Raw genomic sequence first — 13,042 nt, 5'->3', positions numbered from 1 at the left:
AGGATTCAGTTCCTGGAAAAGGTTGTCACAGAGAGAGATGACTCTATGAGTCGGCACTGGTGAGGTTATTTCAACTGTTGCTATAGGCAGGCTAAAGTTATTTGTTGACAAGAAACGTTATCTGTTACTAGATAATGTTTTCGTAGTACCTCATATTACGAGGAACTTAATCTCGGTTTCTTGTCTCATTGAACAAGGGTATACCATCTCCTTTTTTTAGAATAAAGTGTTTATTTTCAAGAATGAAACGGAGATTGGTTATGGTTCAATGGAAAGTAATTTATATGTACTAAGGTCGTTAGTCAAAAAAACCTTGTTTATCACTTAAATGTTCAGTATGGCAACAACAGCTAAAAGACCAAAGGTTTCTCCTAAGGAAAATGCCCATCTTTGGCATCTAAGGTTAGGTCACATCAACCTAAATAGGATTGAGAAGTTGGTAAAAATTGGACTTCTAAAGAGTTTAGAAGAAAACTCCTTGTCGGTATGTGAATCATGCCTCGAAGGCAAGATGACCAAACAATCTTTTACTGGAAAAGGTAATAGAGCCAAGGAAGCCTTGGAGCTTGTACATTCTGACCTCTGTGGTTCGACGAATGTTAGAGCTCAAGGTGGGTATGAATATTTCATCTCTTTCATAGATGATTATTCAAGGTTTAGGTATCTCTACCTAATGCAACGTAAGTCTGAAGCCCTTGACAAGTTCAAGGAGTATAAGGCTAAAGTTGAAAACTTGTTAGGTAAAAAGATAAAAACACTATGATCTGATCATGGTGAAGAGTACATGGACCTCCAATTCCAAAACTATATGATAGAACATGGAATTGCGTCCCAACTCTCGGCCTCTTGTACACCTCAGCAGAATGATGTATCAGAAAGGAGAAACTGAACATTGTTAGACATGGTTCGGTCTATGGTGAGTTATGCTCATCTTCCAAACTTGTTTTGGGGTTTTGCAGTGGAGACTTCATGTTATATCCTGAACAACATTCACTCGAAAATTGTTTCTGAAACATCTTTTGAGTTATGGAGAGGTCATAAAGGTAGTTTACGCCACTTCAGGATTTGGGGTTGTCCGGCATATGTGCTAGTGACTAACCCAAAGAAGTTGGAACCGCATTTGAAGGTTTGCCTCTTTGTAGGCTACCCCAAGGAAACAAGAGGTGGATACTTCTATGATCTGAGTGAGAATAAAATGTTTGTTTCTACAAATGCTATATTCTTGGAAGAAGACCACATGAGGGATCATAAGCCACGAAGTAAGCTCGTTTTGCGTGAGATCTCTAATGAGACTGACTGCTGAGGGTTCAACAAGAGTTGTTGAACAGGTTGAAAGATCAACAGAAGTTGTTGAACAGGTTGAAAGATCAACAGGAATTGTTGAACAAGTTGAAAGATCAATAGGAGTTGTTGAACAGGTTGAAAGATCAACAGGAGTTGTTAAGGTCAGAACATCTAGTCAACCAGCTCAAGAGTTGAGATTGCCTCGACATAGTGAGAGGGTTATGAACCCACCGGATTGCTACATGGGTTTGACTGAAGCCCAAAACGTCATTCAAATGATGAGGTCGATGATCTGTTGTCTTTTAAGAAAGCAATGAAGGATGTTGACAAAGATGAATGGGTTAAGGCCATGAACCAGGAAATGGAGTCTGTGTACTTCAATAATGTCTGGGAGCTTATTGATCCACCTGATTGGATAAGACCTATTGGCTGTAAGTGGATCTATAAGTGAAAGAGAGGTGTAGATGGAAAATTGCAAACCTTAAAGGTTAGACTCGTGGCAAAGGGTTATACCCAGGTTGAGGGAGTTGACTATGAGGAAACTTTCTCACCTGTTGTCATGCTCAAGTCTATCAGGATTCTCCTATCCATAGCCACATTTTATGATTATGAAATATGGCAAATGGACGTCAAGACTGCCTTTCTTAATGGTAATCTTGAGGAGAACATCTATATGACTCAACCAGAGGGGTTCATAGTTCCAGATCAAGAGCAAAACGTTTTCAACCTTAATAGATCCATTTACACCGCAGTCAAGTCGTTTGGCTTTAATTAGTACATTGATGAGCCTTGTGTCTACAAGAAGATCATCAATAGTTAAGTAACTTTCGTGGTACTGTATGTGGATGATATCCTACTCATTGGGAATGATGTAGTATCTGACTGACATTAAGAAATGGCTAATTGCTCAATTCCAAATGAAAAGGGTGAGGCATAGTATGTTATAGGGATCCAAATCATTCAGGATCATACGAACAAACGATTAGCCATGTCTCAGGTATCGTACATTGATCAAATGTTGATCAGGTATAGGATGCAGGATTCCAAGAAGGGTTTGTTACTTTCAGGCATGGAATCATTTTGTCTAAGGATCAATGTCCTAAAACACCTCAAGAGGTTGAGGAGATGAGACGGATTCCTTATGCTTTAGCTGTAGGCAGCTTGATGTATGCAATGTTGTGTACCAGACCCGACATTTGCTATGCAGTAGGGATTGTTAGTCGGTATCACTCCAATCTAAGATTTTAGCACTAGACGGCAGTCAAGATGATCCTCAAGTATCTTCGAAGAATGAGGGACTAGATGATCGTGTATGGAGATAAGAATTTGATCCTTACAAGATACACGGACTCTGACTTTCAGACCGATCAAGATTCTCGCAAATTGACATTAGGGTCAGTTTTCACTCTGAATGGAGGGGCTGTAGTCTGGCGAAGCATCAAGAAAGGATGCATCGCAGACTCCACTATGGAAGCTGAATATGTAGCTGCTTGTGAAGCAGCTAAGAAGGTTACTTGGTTGAGAAAATTCCTTTCAAATTTGGAAGTTGTTCCAAATATGGATCTGCCTATCACTCTTTATTGTGATAACACCAGGGCTGTGGCAAATTCAAAGGAGCTTCGGAGTCATCGTCGAGGTAAGCATATAGAATGAAAATACCACTTGATCAGGGAGATTGTGCATCGCGGTGATGTGATAGTCACGAAGATCGCATCGGAGCACAATGTTGCTGATTCCTTTATAAAGGCTCTCACGGCTAAAGTGTTCGAGAGTCACCTAGAGATTCTAGGTCTACGGGACATGCGACATCTTGTCTAGGGCAATTAGGAGATGATACTGGGGTATGCCCTAGTTTATTGTATATTATACATGTTTTATATTGTATTGTACATTAGTCTCCCAAGGCATTAGGACAAGTGAGAGATTTTTGGGACTAGTGTCCTAATTCTCCCAGAGTCTCGTTGTTTGTAATGATACACATTGTTTGATGAATAAAATAACTGTTATTTCATTTTGGCATTTACTCATATCCAATAAACAAAGGTCCATGGTTATCTTATATAAACTTAAGTATGTATATGTGATATAAAAGTGGATCATGCCTTAAGTCATAACCTAAATAGGTCTGTAGTATAAGGATTAAGGTGGGATACCTGATCCTGGTGACACTACAGATACAGCCCGTTTTGTAGAGGTTTGCAAGCGTTGTAAACTACTACAAATGGTTAATCCTGACCATTCACGTGGAGACGTGCGAGCGAGGGTGTCCTATACAAAGAGTTTGTATAAGACCTGGACCACGAGATGACTAGACTCTATATATAACGCTGTTGATACTAGAGGCTTGCATCTCACCTAAACGACCATAGGTGATACGACCTCAATCCTGAGTGTTTTGGGAACTTGCTTTGAAGGCAGTCCTTTGATTAGTATGGGTGAGAGTGGCCAGATTGTCAACTCAACATGCCTACCTTTTTGGGGACTTATCTGATCTGGGAGCTGGGAACTCAATCCATAAGATGGAATTCACTCCTTTTTCGAAGTAGAGGTTAAGTAGAGAGGTTGCTCCCTTAAGGGCTGATTCCGGGGCTTGAACATAGTGGCCATAGCTTCTCTTTGGAGATAAGACTCAGTCATATAGAAACTATGACTTATGTTCATTAGAGGGATCAGTGGTACTTAAGGAGACAGATGTAACTTCAGGGGTATAACGGTTATTGGCCCAACTGTACTTACGAGTGATCTGTGAAGGGATGTCGTACTGCTAATTGGTTAAGATGGACACATAATATATCTGTGTTAAGGAGAGTTCAGTTGTCGGTCTTTAGTGGAGTGTCTGGCAGTTAACAGATGGTAGATCCCATGACTAAAGAGTTTAGTCAGTTATTCACGTACCGTTGGAGGTTTGAGTTACAGGTCCATAAGTCCCCTTTGGTAGCTCAATGGATTCGGTTGAGGATCAGTTCTTGGTGTTGATTTGAAATGTTCAAATTGACAAGAGATAATTCGATTATATATTGATGATCGGTATGATGTATGAGATACATATAGTGGAGGATTAATGTAAATAGATTTACATTAAGTATCATGGAATAGAAAAAGAGCTATGGTTTATATGTTTCATGAGATGAAATATTAAAACTATAGGTTATAAATATAGTGTGATAAGTTGGTTATCATTTATATTTATAATAATATTAATTATTGGATAATTAACTCGTTTTCTCTAATAACCAATTGAGTGGGAGTTATTGGTGGTTTCATGGTAACCATGAGATAAAAGGAAAAATGTTTTCCTAATTTTAGAAAGTTTTAGTAGGGTTGAATTTTGTGAATTTAAGATTTCGTCTCTCGGAAATATGCTCATGAAAGTTGTCAAGTAAATTGGATTTACTAAGCGACAACTTAGATAAGGTAAATGCTCATGGAATGTTTGTAGGCAACAGACACGCAGCTAAGCGATGAGCTAAACAATCGTATAGCTTTTGCTAGACGATCGCTTAGCTTTTCCAAAACGATTGGGTATCCACCTATACGATAGGTTTTGTCATCTCCCACTTGCTCAACCGTTTACACGATTGTTGTTTCCTCTGTCTTCTACCTCAAACCAAGTCCACACAGAGCCCACCCTTTGGATTCTCCCACCGAGAATGGTAAGGTAGCCTTCTTGGTGATGTCATACTCAACTTGACACTGTCGAGGTTCTATGGAGGTCGTTCGTGTTGTTGGGGTGTTTGTGACTGAGGCGATCACTGAGTTCGAGTGCACAGTGTTCGTGCAGTGTAGCGTACATGTTGGACGAACATTCGTGGTTGTTGTGTTGTTGTGATTGAGCGTTCGTGATCAAAGAGCTTGGCAATGAGTCTACAAAAGTGTGTAGCATTTGTCCTTAAGCTTTTGCATTATCATGCTGCAATTACTGTAATTAATGCATAACCGTATGTTTCGGTTTATGACTGTAATTATAAAGTTCATATATGATTGTAATTTGGAATGATCTTTCCGCTGCTCATGGAAATCCTCTTGTTCAATTTCCTATAATATCAACAAGCTTTTTATACTAAGTCAAAGCTAATTGGCTATGTTGACTTAGACTACATAGGGGACCTAGACAGAAGGAGGTCTCTATCAGGTTATATCTTCTTATATGGAAGTTGTGTTCTTAGATGGAAGGCTATATTACAGTCAATGGTAGCACTTTCCACCACTAGGCGAGTTTATTGCCCCATCAGAAGTTGTTAAAGAAGGCCTATGGCTTAAGGGATTACTACCCCATTTCGGTATTAATCAGAACACAGTGAAGATTTATTGCGATAGTCAAAGTACAATACATCTATCTAAACATCCTCAGTATCACAATCGAACAAAACATATAGATGTCACTTTATACGTGAACAAATTGAAGAAAAGAAGATTGAGGTATTGAAGATACATACCTCAGACAATGCCTCTGACATGCTGACCAAAGCTGTGACACAGGTCAAACTTCAAAAATATCTAGACATCTATCAAGTTTGAGCTGAAAGAAACACGATGAAGAAGAAAGGTTAGCAAAGAGGAGGTAGATTTGGTAAAGGTTCATTTCAAGGTGGAGATTTGTTAACAAAACATGTATTAAATAAACCTTACATTCTGTTGTAACTACTTTTGTAAAGTCCTATATAAACAATCTTAGCTAGAATCATCATATACTGAAAAAGAAAAAGAACCTTAGCTACTTATTTGTTATAATCTTCAAGACCTCTGCAAGATAAAATAACATTCCAGTTCCTCCATGGATGTAGGCTATTTTGTTGCCAAACCACATTAAACCTATTGTTTCTCTTCTTCCTTCTCTTTATTACTCTTCTTGCACTGTTATTTTCTCTTTTTCATCAGATTTCTAAAGAAATTTGCACAACATCTCCCCTCATTTTTCTTTTCTCTCTCGAGCTCACACTAATCAGAAAAGAAACAAAATGGAAACAGACACACATAGAAAGCAAACTAAATCTGATAAGTGTATTAGTAAAATACTGGCCATCAATGTGTAAGGTTAGATTTAGCCTTCACGAGGATTGGGCTTTTAGCACACAGTTTTCAAGCCAGTGGTTTTCTTTAGCTTTCAGAGCTGATCTGTTTCCTAGTTTTGGGCCTCGGTGGAATAGTAACAAAGCCCAACAAAGGTTGTGGTTTATAAGATGTTCACTCCATTTGGTTAAGTTTGGAAAATTGTTAGTTGTGAGCAATTCAAACCCGAAACCTTCTTCGATGGCAAGACAATAAGCTAATGGCCAGAAAACCAATTTTGTCTCCTCCAAAAAAACTTGTTGCTTTTAGTAGTTAAGTCTGTCTCAAGTGGTTCTAATGTTTTCCCTGCTTCTTCTACTACCTTTTCCCTTTCTTCTCCTCTACTTCAAGCAGCTTTCATTACTGCTGGCAAAACCTGAAATTCTCAAACACAATTTTTCAAAAATGTCAAATACATTGCTATGGTAATAAAACTTGAAATGACACCGAGGGTAAAATCGAAATAAATATAGTCAAAATTTAAAATAGGAATGTGTATAGATAGACTCGAGAAGCTCGAAAAAGGTTATAGGAGAATCCACACTATAAAGTCCATTCGACCCGAACATGCCTCTGACTTGATCCTCCTCTCTAACTGACTCGATTCTACTTTGACTCCATCAACTAATTAAGCATATGAGTGTTTGTAGCAAATATTACAATGAAGTTTATTCCTACATACAAATTTATTGTTAATGACACATGAAAGGTGATGTGGGTTTTGCTTAGCCAAAATTTTCAACCAACAAGACCTAATAATAAAATTTTAGAATATTATTACACATTTTTAACTCATAAGATGATATTATTATTATTATTTATATTATGTGGGTGGAAGAATCAAACTTCTATCCTCGAGGTTGATAACACAAGTTTTATACCAGTTGACCTATGTTCATGTGGCACTCATGAATTTAATTATTAGACCCAAACACCATAAAAATCCATAATTCCTCCATGAATTAGTAATTTAGATCTTCTTTATAGCTTGAGTCTATGTATCATCCTTTGTGTATGTGTACCTAATATACTTCTTAAGAGTATACTGAGCTATGTTGTCCTAGATTTAAAAATAATAATAATTTTAATCTTATTATATTACTTTGTTTAGTTCAAACCTTCTTTATTTTATGTATATCTACAAATTCGTTTTACTTGAAATCCTGCACGTATAAATATATACTATGACACAAACTCAAAGCAAAGTCATTAGTTTGTTATAATAATGATAATTGTTTTAAATAGTAAAACTGCTTTCAAGTATAGTAAAATATCACTATATATCACGATAGACCTCTATCATTGACACTAATAGATAGTATCAGTCTTTTGCACTATCATTAATGGATACTGACATTTTGCTATATTTATAAATAAGTAGACTCATTTTTCTTTATTTGAAAACAATCCTAGATTTAATTTTTTTTCTTTAATTCAAATATCATTTTCATATTTATACTTTGAATTCTATTTCATTTGAATTTATGTATTTCTAATTGTCTAATTTTAGTCATTGTACTTACACTTAATCTTAAATTTGATGTTTGATTTATTAAAATTAATTAAAGAGTAATAATAATAATAATTTTCATATAAAAAAAATGCGCTATTTGAATATATTTTATAAGGATTAAATTTTTTTAAAAAAAAATCAACCATAAACTAACATGAAACTAATTATAATAATCATTAACTAAGAAGATTCAACATTTGAAATACATAACTAAAATGGACAAAATTCAAACTACAAAATGATAGCTAGCCAATCACACAACAGAAAAAAAAAAATATATATATATATATTGAAGGATAAAGTTTTTATTTGTTTTCTTTTTTTTTTTCTCTATTGATTGGGGTTTTTACTTTTAATTTACTTCAAATCTTTTAATATCTTCAACTAAACATTGTAAATTCCAATAGGATGTCCCATGGTTAATTAGCTTTGTAGGGTTAATTTTTATTTTAATTAGATAAAAGGGGTACTTTTCAACTTATTTAGATAAATAGGATTGTTTTTCTGTCCTTATCTGAAGAGACGCATTCTGGAATTTTTTTTTTTTTCGGGCTTGAATGCGTCTCTTGAAGAGACGCATTCATTAAAAAAAATTAAGAATGCGTCTCTTCATAAATAATAATACAAAAATTAAGAATGCGTCTCTTCAAGAGATGCATACAGTTTGGGTAAAAGAAAATATTTTTTTGTTTTTATTTTTTGTATTCTTTTAACAACCCTAAAATCAACCCTTTCATTACTTATGTTTTTTTACAGTTGATAGTATTTCATTTGTTTAATTCTAAATCATTGTTACCTAAAATCAACTATCTCACTAATCACGTTTTTTTATTTGAATAGTAATATTACTAATTTTTTAACAGTATAAACAATAATGTTACTTTGAGATTAAGAAATTTTTATGATTGATTTGATATACTCAATATTAATTTTAATAGTATTCAATTAGTTTAATTTCAAATCATTATTTTTTGTTTAAAGTTGTTAGAAACTTATGCAAAAATATAGATATTAACTTTCGACTATTGTAAATAATATTCAAGGTTCTTTAGGATGTGTTGTAGACTGCAAGTACATTTTCGTGTTTGAATTTCATTAATAAATTTAATTATATGTACAATTTTCTTTATTCATGACTAGAAGAAGATTCTCTATTACGCCTAGATCGATCATGTTAAGTCACATAGTGTCCACGATCGCCATGACCTCTTACACTTGATGGTTGGCTTTCCTCTGTAAACAAATGTATACCCTCACTACGATGTCGGTATGTCACGTACTAGTCATGACATCTGAAGTTTATCCTTCTTCCATACTTAGTGTACTGAGGGTTGTTGGAAAAATTCAAATGTTAAGGGAGAGGGCATCATGGAAGTATGTGTAAAATGATCGAGTGGGGTTGCTGGATATTCATTCTGAACATTAGGTCAAATAGGAACATCCTGATGTCTTGTTGGATCACCTTGTTCTTCCATTGGAACATCACTATCGAAATATCGCACTCGATATATAGAGGTGAGTCTATGCAAGGCTCTTTTAGCAGATAATGTCAAAGTTGAAAGCTCGGCCTAAAAAAGAATTGAATAAAAAGTTAATGACTTTAAAATTTATTTTGGTACGCAATGAAGAAATAAAAGTAAACAATCCTAGTAAAGAATAAACTCATACCAACAAATGATAGGATGCTCCTACTTTCGTTATGTATCGCTTGCTCACAGTGGAATACCATTCAATATATCCAGGCCCAGTATCTACATCGTTGTTAATAGGAGGTCCATTAACAACCAAACTTTGGCGATTTTCCCAAATTGAAATTTGAGGAGCCAAATATTCAATCTAGTCTCACTCATGCCTACCCCTTAGATCGTGTGAATGGAGTTAAGCATCTGTATTGCAAGGTTGGAGAGTTTGTTGCAACATCCCAAATTGACGCATCACATGATCTGGGTGATGCCACTCCACAATGAAAAAACATATGAGTGGACATCTAGATGTCCATATCTCATTACCATCGTGACAATATGGCGGCAACGAAATGATTGTATGGCTCCCAAATAATCTGCATGCATATGTGTCAAATATGAATAAACTAGAAGATCGAAACATTATCAATATATGATATATGAATGAATAAAATATTACCTGGTTAGGCATATGTGTATCCAGTATGTACCTATACTGTAGTAGAACATGCATCGGTGCTCTAATTACAGAATAGTTGTCATTCCATCTATAACAATTACAAGTTGAATTTTAACTATTAGTATTTCATAATGAACACAACAATAATGAGGTAAATATGCTTATTGTACTGCAAGTGGTCTGTCACCTAAGTTGTTCTCATATCGATGGAGTCATCGAGGCGCTAAAAGAGGAAATCGATCCCATGCCCAAATCTGCAGCAATAGAAGTGAGCCTGCAATGTCTTTGTCATCTATAACTGCACCATTGCATAGTTGTCTATATAACCATGCAAGACATCCAACCCCCCAACTGTATGTCTTGGCAACATCAAAATCTACAAGAGAGGAAGATACATTAGGTGCACTCTACTGTTGGATTTTTCGGGAAATACCAATCCTCCAATCAACGTGAGAATATATGCTCGAGCATATCATTGAAGTTCTTCTTCATCTTATGAGTGGCAGAGCAGCAGCAGAGAAGTCTTTTGGGAACTGACCGCTACCTGAAAGAAAAACATTTGAAAACATGAGTTAGAAGCCTAGTGAGTGACTAACATTTAAATCATAATTTTCATACATAAATTTGATATTAAAACTGAAAGCTTTAACTGAAAACATAAATTTGGCAACTTTTATTCATGTCATCATCAACATCATATAGCACTATTTTTTGCCTTGCTGGATGATAACGGGCAGAAATGCATGTTATCATAGATCTAAAGTCTTAAACAATGTTGGATTGCGTTGATGAAATATGTTAAATTGCGTCCATTAAGTATAAATTCTATAATATTGCGGTTGCATGCGTCCAACACATTAGAGCAGTTGATCTTTACATTTTTGTGCGGAACATACATTAACATAATCCAGAGATTGCGATCATAGGAATACATTGGTTGAGCGCAACTTCACCGTAAGACTTTGTATGATCGTGCTCACAAACATTCGCCTAAGAAGAATCACCAACTTGGTCATCGCAACATGGTGGGCACATCCAGGTGAAAGGATAATTAAGAGAAATGGGATAGAAAGCTTACGCCAGTCGGATCCAAATTAAGTTGACAGCCAATAACGGTCACGAAGTACATTCAGCTTTATCGGTGATAATTATCCGGCGCATCAGTCAGGAATTAAAGTTGTCCCATCTATACAACTGGGAGAGAGAAGCCGCCTTTCACCATGGAAACTCTATAAATGCCAAGTGCATTCTTCAGAGAAGGGGTTAAGCAGTCGATTACTTTATCACTTTACAAGTTCACGCCTCTGTTCATAGTTTCTTTCATTTTAAGGCAGACGCGAGGAAGAAAGTGTGCCAGTAGATCATTCCAGTAAGCTTGGGAGAGCACCGGAAGCTTCAAAGACAGGGAGAGGGCCGAGGCCTGCGGAAGCAGGAATATTTTTAGGCCAGAATAGAGATTCCAGTGTAGAAAAAGCCTCGGTCAGCAAGGAATTGCTACCAGGCTCTCTACCCTAAACTTCCATTGGCATTTTGTATTTAACGTATTTATAAAAATGGAATTTATTTCTCTATATCTGTCCACTCTCTATGATTCACACATGAGTAGCTAAATTAGTTGAATGGATTGAGAAGCATTTAGCTAGCTTAACTAGAGAGTCTTCATTCTTTGTGTTTATCTTGTTTATGTATGCTTCATTTGTCCTTTAGGGATACTTGGGAGGGTAGTCTAAGGACAGGATCTATAATTTGGAAGGTCAGTCAGAATCTAGGTTTGGAAGGACTAGATTAGAATGCATAAACAAGAGATAGGCGCTTAGGAATGAGCACTATTTGTTATTAATGCATCGCATGCATCTTAGCGATAAGATATGATTGTATGCGGTCACCTTGCTTCATGCATTTTGCATCAACGCATAGGACAAGAGTAGAGACTTAGGGATAAGCACTATGGACATTTTGCATTCAACACATGTGTCTTAGACTTAGGAGCACCACATTTACATTGGAAAATGACTTGTTGTGCATGGTAGTAACATGATCGCATGGTCTGACACATTCCCAAGTAACGCTAGCTAAAGATCTTCTCAACCCGTTCATCGCATACTCATTTCATCTATCAACGCAACTTTTGTTTCTCAAATCTGCTGCATTTATTCATTTCTTTTTAATTAACACAATCAACAACCAAACACTTTATTTATTTTCTCGGTTACTGCAAATTTTTCATAAAAAAAAAAAGAACCATCAACGCAATCTATTTTCACAAGTCCCTGTGTTCGACCCTGGACTTACCAGGAAACTCAGAGGAATTTACACTTGGATTCCGCTTGGGAAACTTGAGTACACAATGCAATCTATCAACGCATATCATCCATATTTCCAATTAATAAAATAACACATCAAGTTTTTGGGTCGTTGCCGGGGACTTTGGCAAAATAGTTTGTTAATGGTAATTTTTTTTTATTTCTTTGCAGGACTCTCAATCTCTAGTGAATTACGACCCGAAGATTGAGAGGACTTTTAGACGAAGACTGAGAGACCGCCAACAGCAACCACAATGCGATAAAGAAGAGATGGCGGAGCAGCCTAGAGAAGGAGCACCAAATGATAATAATGTCATGGCGAATCCGATTCTGTTGGCAAATGATCGCAATAGGCCCATTAGGGACTATGCATCGTCAAACCTCTATGATTTCTCTCCGGGAATCATGAGGCCTGCCCTCGACGGAAGCAGATTCGAGATGAAATCGATAATGCAGCAGATGATCCAGACTGCAGGTCAATTCGGAGGAAGGCGTGGCGAGGACCCACACGACCACCTCCGAAGTTTTATTGAAATTTGCAATACTTTTGTGTTCCCGAACATCTCTGCTGAATAAGTTCGATTAACGTTATTCCCATTTTCTCTCTGTGATCAGGCTAGGAAATGGGTTTATTCCCTTGAACCAGGAGAGATTACTTCTTGGGAGCAAGTAGTGGAGAGATTGTTTGAATCCCACTTCGTAGACCGCTGCCAATGCGGCAGCCGTTGGTGGTCTACTTGACAAAACTTAC

Source organism: Benincasa hispida, chromosome 3, assembly GCF_009727055.1.
Source record: "Benincasa hispida cultivar B227 chromosome 3, ASM972705v1, whole genome shotgun sequence".
In the NCBI taxonomy this organism is placed as follows: domain Eukaryota; kingdom Viridiplantae; phylum Streptophyta; class Magnoliopsida; order Cucurbitales; family Cucurbitaceae; genus Benincasa; species Benincasa hispida.
This window is presented reverse-complemented; position numbering follows the sequence as displayed.